The sequence below is a fragment of the Cnephaeus nilssonii genome, assembly GCF_951640355.1.
Source record: "Cnephaeus nilssonii genome assembly, chromosome: 3".
Taxonomy (NCBI): domain Eukaryota; kingdom Metazoa; phylum Chordata; class Mammalia; order Chiroptera; family Vespertilionidae; genus Cnephaeus; species Cnephaeus nilssonii.
This window is the reverse complement of record NC_137074.1, coordinates 78,065,105-78,073,871: the sequence shown is the minus strand read 5'-3', so window position 1 is coordinate 78,073,871 and position 8,767 is coordinate 78,065,105. Positions and strand designations below refer to the sequence as shown.

Below are 8,767 nucleotides of genomic sequence, written 5' to 3'. Positions count from 1 at the left end.
GAACATTAAAATTAAGAAATTAAAAGGTAGCTGTTTATTAGCATGTTCATCTCCCTTTCCGCCTCCCCGCGAAGAAAGGAACATTTCTAGTGCAGTAACACTTGGTTGGATATGAAGACATCCATCTAATGAAATTCCCAGACTCCGGGCTGAGCTGGAGGGAGCATCATGAGTGGCTCAGACCCAGGCCTTCGAGGCAGGGGACAGACACCGTGGTACTCGGTTTGCAGTGCAGTATCTGGAAAAAGCATTGGTTACATATTTGAAACCCTTAGCTAATGATTCCCAGTCAGCAGAGGCTGAGCTGAACACCACACAGGCAGCAGACCATCAGCAAAGATGTCAGTGGAATCAGGCCTTGTCTTTTCATGTAAACTGGCAGCTAATTTCCCCCTTAATTAGTTACAACACCATCAACACAAAACAAAGGATTTTATTATTTTCTTAAACACAATGGTGCCAGAATCTTAGAATTTATTTTCTAAGTGTGTCATCAAGTACATGTATGTAACAGGCTCAAAGGTCAGCCTGCCCAGAGATTTTCTAGCGGAAACTGTCTGTTCTCCGGCCTCTCTGGGTTTCTTGAAAGAAAGTGTGATGACAGAAGGATGTGCTCCATCTCCCAAGGCCCTGGCCCTGTGTTATTATAACAATTATTTGGTATTTTGAAGTTTTCAAAGAGTTTGGATGTGTAGAATCTTAAGGGGAGGTCCTTATGTGGATTAGAGGAAAGAAAAAGAGACTTCTAGGGTAAAATTTCAGAATATTACTGCTTGGAAAGGCTTTGGACAAGAGAGTCTACTGAATGGGAGAACATATTTGCCAATGTTACATCCAATAAGGGTTAAATCTCCAAAATTTATAGGAAACTCATATATAAAAAAAGGAAGATAAACAATCCAATAAAAAAATGGTCAAAGCACCTAAATAGACACTTTTGGAAAGTGGACATACAGAAGGCCAGGAGACATATGAAAACATTCTCAAGGTCACTAATAATCCAAGAGATGCAAATCAAAACAACAATGAGGTTCCATCTCACACCTGTCAGAATGGCTATCATCAACAAATCAACAAATAACAAGTGCTGGCGAGGATGTGGAGAAAAAGAAACCCTCATGCACTGCTGGTGGGAATGCAGACTGGTACAGCCACTGTGGAGAACAGTATGGAGTTTCCTCAAAAAATAAAAAAATGGAACTTCCATTTGACCCAGTAATCCCACCTCTAGGGATATATCCCAAGAAATCAGAAACACCAGTCAGAAATAATATATGCACCCCTATGTTCATAGCAGCACAATTTACAATAGCTATGATTTGGAAACTGCCTAAGTGTCCATCAGCAGATGAGTGGATTAAAAAACTGTGGTACATCTACACAATGGAATACTATGCTGCTATAAAAAAGAAATAACTGTTACCATTTGCAACAGCATGGATGGACCTGGAGCGCATTATGCTAAGCAAAATAAGCCAGTCAGAGAAAGATAAATATCACATGATGTCACTCATTTGTGGAATATAATGAACAACATAAACTGATGAACAAAAATAGATCCAGAGACAGAGAAGCATGAAACAGACCATCAAATCTCAGAGGGAAGGCAGGGGAAGGGACAGGGTGGGATAAGAGATCAACCAAAGGACTTGTATGCATGCCTATGAGCATGACCAATAGACATAGACAATAGGGGGGTGAGGGCGTGTGCTGGGGGGTGGGAGCAGCTGGGGAGAGGTCAATGGGGGAAAAAAGGAGAGATATGTAATACTTTCAACAATAAAGAATTAAACAAATAAAATAAATATGATTTAACAAAGGCTTTGGAAGTCTTTTAGTCTAGCAATTCCTAAGTTCAGTAGAATACTAATTCTGAAAAATGAGATTTGAAAACAGGGTTCGAAGACAAAATAAGTTTGGGAAACAAGGAACTCTATTTCTCTTCCTGGAGAGTGACAGTGCATCTTATCATCTTTAGTCCCTGAGGAGTCCTAAAATGAAAAAAAGAATTATTGTTTTCTAAAGCAGAATTTCCCACGTTGATTTGATTATGCATATCTCAATATATCTTGCCTCTTTTTTTAAAAAAACATTTATTAAACCAAAGCCTTAGTTACACAGCTAATTGGTGACAAACTCCCATCTCACAATTTGCAGGCTCCAGATCATTATAGAACTTGTTAAGTTTGTGACTTACTCCCATCATGACTCATAACTGAGGACTAGTGGAGTTGTGACCAGGCCATGCAGCTGTGGTCTGTACTCTCTGACATTATGGTTTACTAAGAGGGGTTTGGTCCTATTGCCCACGGTGAATGCAGGGAAAGACCACCTGGCTGCAGTCAAGGCCAGCCTAAGGCAAGTTAGTGAAGAGGTGAAATGTGCTTTCAAAAAGCTCTGTTCTGCCCTGAGAACAGTGGTTAGAACATTGGCCCATGCACGGAAAGGTCACAGGTTCGGTTCCTGTTCAAGGGCATGAACCTGAGTTGATCCCTGGTTCCAGTTGGGGTTGTGAGAGGCAACCAATCCATGAGTCTCTCTTACATTTATATTTCCTTCTTCCTCCCTCCCTTGTTTACACTCTCTCTAAAAATCAATGGAAAAAATATACTTGGTTGAGGACTAACAAACAAACAAACAAACAAAAAGAAAAGCTCTGCATTTATTTTATTTTATTTTTTAATCCTTCACTTCCCTGTTCTGGCAACTTTTATTCACACTAAAGTGTAATTGATTCTAACTACAATTAAAGTATTACCTAATCCCAAGGATTTACATTTTAACCTAAACCCTGTCTTAAACAAATAAAACCCTGAGAGTGTATCTCAGGGTCTGCTTCTGGTACCCAGGGCTGCGGCACAGGCTTTTACTAACCTATCAATAAAGAAGAGTCTTATTTAAGAACTATATATATGTAAAGCAGAACATACATTTACCATTTCTAGAAGCTGCTCACAGTAGAATGACATAGTTTCATGGAGATCACATACTGTACATAAAAGCTTCTTGTTTGCAGTAGGAGCTACAGACGTGCTAGTTATTATGACCAAATTGGATTCAAGTTAGAGAAAAGAAATCTGACCTGCGAAGTACACATCATAGTTTCCTTTTCTCAGCTTTCAGGGCATGGGAAGTTTCTATTTCTAGCTTTTTAGTTCCTCTGATTGAATCCGGCAAGCATTGTCAGAGGAAGGGATGTAGGAATGGGATATTTAGTGCACCCAAGGTTAGGTATAGAGTGTGTCGTCTGAAGGGTTAGGTTGTAGATTTTTATAATATTTTGATTTGCCTTCATCTTTAATTTGTGATAAGTTTTACTGTATGAAAATATGTCATAGTATGTATTTTATTATAATTATCAATTGCTTTTCTTATCTATCTCCCCTCATGTTCAGGAGAGAGGTGAATTTAGCCCTTAATTTGAAAACAACAAATGGACAAGGGAAAACAAGTTTACTACAAACAAGAATGTTCCTCTGTTACATGTATGAATACAAAACTGTCTTCAGTTATTCTTCCTAGTGTTCTCATTTAATGATTGTGATAAAAATACTTTCCCATCAAAAAAATCCAAAAGAAATTAACAAGTTCATTTTTCCCCATAGATTCTCTGTGGTTCCTGCAGTGCCACAATACCTTCTGTCATTGCATTTGCAGTGGTCTCATCAGAACTGAGATTATCTCCCAAGTGGTAGGCTGGAAGTTCTTCACCTCCAGGCATTGTGGGACAGCATTTGTCCTCTATTCCCACAACTCACTGTGTTTTCTGGAATAATACACGTAGCCCAAGCAGGTGCAGATGCTGAAATGCCAGTCATTTTGCTTCTTCTATGGGATGTTGATTTTATCTTTTAAAAAAATACATATATTTTTTAATTTCAGAAAAGAAGGGAGAGGGAGAGAGAGATAGAAACATCAATGATGAGAGATGAGAGAATCCTCTTGGGGATTGAGCCCAGTGCCCCAACAGGGAATCAAACCTTAACCCCCTGGTTCATATGTGGATGCTCAACCATTGATCCACACTGGCCAGGCAGGATGTTGATTCTATAACTTGCAATCAGTAGTAGAGTTCAAAGGAGGACTTTCCCTTCCCAGGCAACAATCCTGCTTTCCCTGGCCATAGCCAAGAGGTCCAGATTGCACAGATTCTGACAAGTTAATATTCTTCTTTCCCCTCTTCTTTCCCCATATGGTCCACTTCAGGATGTACCTCTGGTGTAGAGTTGGTTGAAAGACATCTGTAGACCACAGCAAAGTGGGGGAATAGGTGCCATTGCCCTGGAGGTGTGGGCACAGCCCCAGGTTTGTGTGCCCACATGGACTTGGGCTAAAGGCCCTGGAACTGCAGGTGACATGTAACACACGAGAGATTCTCAGCCCAGTGTAATGGGTTTTTCTTTTCTTCTTTCCCAGTGTTTATCCAATTGTAAACTCTGTACTCTTATTTAAATAACTAGAGGTCCATTGCACAAAGATTTGTGCAAGAATAAGCCTTCCTTCCCCTGGCTGCTGGCATTGGTTTTTCTCTGGCACCTGGGACCCAGGCCTTTGCTCCGGCCGCTGCCTTCCGCCTTCACTCCAGCCAGAGTCTTCAGTGTTTGCTCTGGCCAAGCGCTGCTCCTGTAGCTCCCTCCACCCCCCGCCCTCTCCCTCATAGCAGGCGTTCTGCCCTGCCCGGCCACTCCGTGCTTGTGTATGCAAATTAACCCACAATCTTTGTTGGGTTAATTTGCATACCCACTCCTGATTGGCTGGTGGGCATCACAGAGGTACGGTCAATTTGCTTATTTCTCTTTTATTAGTGTAGATGGTATCCTTTTTATTAGTAAGCCAGAATGAGAAGTTCCTGAGTAATCCATTTGATATTAAAAAAAAAAAATCACTGTTGAAATGTATAATTGTTATTTTGGGTAAAATATGAAGAATACAATGATTCTATTTCTAACAATGCCTAGTTCATCTTTTCTCCCATTTTTGAACTTATAATTTTGGCTTTAAATCCAAAATCAGTGCTTCCTGCCAAAATGCACAGTCTCTATTTGTGCCTGAATAGCTCAGAATAGTTGAGTGTGTTTTTTCAGTATAAATTCCTTGTTCCATCTTGCTGCTGAGCTCAAGATCCTTAAAAGCCAGTTTTGGTTTACTGTGACTTATCTGAGGTTTTTCACTGCATCCAAATCCACCCTTACTTTGTACATGTTCTCAGAAGAAAATGTTTTAGGAGAGTGCACATGCCATGAACACTACTTAGATGGGCTTGTCTTACAGCCCTGGGCATCATGAAATCCTCAGAGAAGACTGTTTTTGAATTGCATGAGTAAGTTTTATTGAATTAGATTCTGATTTCTTGATGAAGAACCTCATCTGTATTGTACTTGCCATGAGCAATGCAACCGATACCATTTGGACACATCCACAGGTCATAGGCTGTATAATGTTAGCTTTTAGGTAAGTCAGGATTGAAATATCACATTTCCCCACTGAAGTGTCCCTGACTCCAAGCTGTTGGCACAGAACGTTATTAATCAATGAGAGAAAGAGGTGGTGGCCGGGGGACTGCAGTCATTTGTAGACCATTGTGGGCAACCTGAAGCCATAAGCCCAAATCTAGCCATTTCTTCTTTGTTCCCAATTTTTCATCTGAGTTTATAGAAATTCATAACATGCTTCATCCAGTGCTCCAAAGCCACAAACACATACCTCAGCTAGTCTTCGTGTTTAGCCTAATGGCTGCTGAATGAAAGAAGAGTCAGAAGGAGGGTGGTGGGAGGTAGAATTGGGTCAAATAGATGAGGACAGAAGGAGACTTGACTTCGGGTGGTGAACACACAATGGGCAATACACAGAATTATAGAATTGTTCACTTGAAACTTGTTTAGTTTTAACCAATTAAAACTATAATTTTTTTAGTTTAAATATAAACAATATATATATTTTATTTTTTTTAGAAAAAAAGAAGTTTCTAGGTGTGGCTGTGGGGCTGGCTAGTGTAGCTGGTGTACCCAGCATGAGGGACTGGCCACTCTCCGTGGGGCTGGGGCTGCGCTGGCCTAGGCACAGCCTGTGGGCCACAGGAGTCCTGGACTCTGCCCCCGCCCTCCCTCTGCAGCCATACCTGCGCCTCATGCGCTTGGACAAGCCTGTAGGAACCCAGCTGCTGTATCTGCCATGTACCTGGAGCATTGGTTTGACAGCTGAACCAGGTTGTTTACCAGATTGGTACATGTTATCCCCCTTTGGCACTGGAGTTATTCTGATACGTGGAGCAGACTGTACTAGTAATGACATGTGGGCCTGGGAATATGATAAAAAAGTTTACAAGAACAGCAAATTGCCCAATAGCTGCTAGAGACGTTTCAACTTTTCAGCCCTTCTTTTTTGTCGGGGGACAGCTGACCCTGGCACTGTTCTGTGTCTGAATTACTACAGTATAGCTCTTGGAACAGCCTTCCTACTTCTTGTCATCACCTCCCGCTAATGAAAAGAATTATGTACTGGCCTCAATTAGCCCTGGGGTTCACTTTTAATTGGAGAGCTTTACTTGGATGGTCTGCTGTCAAGGGCTCCTGTGATCCATCTGTTTGCCTGCCTCTTTATTTTTCTGGAATTATGTGGACTCTAATATATGATGCTATCTAGTCCCATCCGGACAAAAAAGATGATGCGCTGATTGGATTTAAGTCCACGGCACTGAAGTGCGGTGAAAACACCAAAGTGGTGGCTCATTGGCCTCAGTGTAATGATGTTGGGGGCACTGAGCCTGGTGGGAGTATACAGTGGTCAGACTGCACCCTACTCCACTGCTCGGGCTGCTGTCGGAGCCCATCTGACTCACCAGATTTAAGCTCTAGACAGCCACAGACCTGAGGATTGTTGGGATAAATTTGCCTCCAACTGAACATTAGGACTAATAGGTTTGTTTTTTTGTTTATGTTTTTTTTTTTTTTTTTTGGAATTGTCCTAGAGAACTTATGGGGGGAAAAGAAATATGTGAAACAAAGAAAAAAATATAGATAGTAGAATAGAAAATTAGCAAATGAAGTTTACCTAGGAATTTTAAAATCAAACATTTACAAAACATTCTTAGGTCTTGTTACTACATAATTAGATTTGAGTAAGTCTTACAGTATGTCAAAGAATTAAGAATCAGAAGATGAAGACATAGAGCATATTTGCCTGGATTTTAGTTCAAGTATTTAACAGCAAAATTCTTCCTCTGTCACAGAACCCTGGAACTCCTCAGGATTTGAGGTGACCTTGAGTATTTAAGTTGATGCTTTCTTCTGCTCATTATAATTCTTATCTGTAGTTATGGACACTGTATGGATTTTGGCACTTTAGAGGAAACCTCATCTAAATGAATGTCTGTAGGAAAAAGGGACTCTCTTTTTAGGGAAAATCAAAGATGCCACAGCAGGGGTTAGGTGGGAGAAGAAGTTTCTGCTCCTATATGTAGGTCTAGATTTGAGATGTTCTGCTGCACAGGGCTGAGGATGAGTTGTGTATATTAAGTATTTTGTGCCAGGCAGTGTGCCATGTGCTAGAAATACCAGGACGATTGGGTGCCTCTGTCTATCAAGTGTCATTAACTCTGATGGGAGAGGTGACAGAGACAAAACATTTCAATGCAATTTGATCAGTGTTATGCAGACTGCTAATTACTGCCCCTGAAACTATTCCCTCTTGGTAGTTGTTAGAACCCTGCCTTCGTTCAGGCTGCAGGGTGTCCAGCTTAATTCTCCCCCTGCCCCCGGGCTCCTGTCATGCCAGGTGTGGCTGTGACAGATCTGATGAGTGGGCCATGCCCAGAGCTCTGATGGGGCCTCCATTGGAGCTGCTGTCCTGAGGAAGGGGGATGATCACAAGGGACACTGCCCTCTCCCTTTCTCCTACTTTGAACATGAACATAATTCCCAATGATGCAGCAACCATTTTAAAAAATAAAATTGTCTATAGTTAAGGTTTACAACATGATGTTTAGCTATGCACGTACATAGTGAAGAGATTACTATGGGCAAGCTAATTAAATATCCATTTCCTCACATAGTTACCACATTCTTTTCTTTTGTGGCCAAAGCACCCAAATTCTGTCTTAGCAAATTTCCAATATACAATACAGTATTATTAACTATAATCGTCATGCTGTTCATTACAGCTCTGGACTTGTTAATCTTACATACTGCAACTTTGTACCCTTTGACCAATATCACCCCCCTCTTCCCTGCCCCTGGCCCTACTCTCTGCTTTTATGTAGATTCCACACATAAGTCAGATCATGCAGTATTTTTCTTTCTGTGTCTGGTTTGCTTCACTTAGATTAATGTCCTCTAGGTTTATCTACAGGGTGTCCCCAAAATATATACACACTTTAGTAGCCATTAACTCAGTTTTGAAAATGAAATGTATTTTAATAAACACTGCCTTTATAATTATTCGAAGTGTGTGTATACATTTTTTTGGGACATCCTATATCTTGTTGCAAAAGGCAAGGTCTCTTTCCTTTTTAAGGCTGAATAATATTCTTTATTTATCTGTATGTATACCACAGCTTCTTTATTTATTCATCCATTGATCAGCAGCCATCAGCTGACGTGACCATGACAGAGACAAACATGAGGGGGAAAGTAAGAGAATGTTGGAGAAGTTAGCTCTGCTTTCACAGAGCTCCTGAATCCATGCCAGCTGCTGTCGAAATCCAAAATCTCCTTATGTGAGAAGAATACACCTGTATTTATTTTGAGCTGCTTTAAGGCAGGTTTTCTGC

At 40.8% G+C, this 8,767-nt stretch overlaps 1 pseudogene across 1 annotated transcript; it reads left to right on the top strand.

Moving 5' to 3' along the window:
• The first annotated feature begins 6,010 nt into the window (after positions 1-6,010).
• On the top strand, positions 6,011-6,901 carry LOC307096745 (4-hydroxybenzoate polyprenyltransferase, mitochondrial-like; annotated as a pseudogene). Its single transcript has one exon. The product of its transcript is annotated as a 4-hydroxybenzoate polyprenyltransferase, mitochondrial-like (transcript).
• Positions 6,902-8,767: the final 1,866 nt, after the last annotated feature.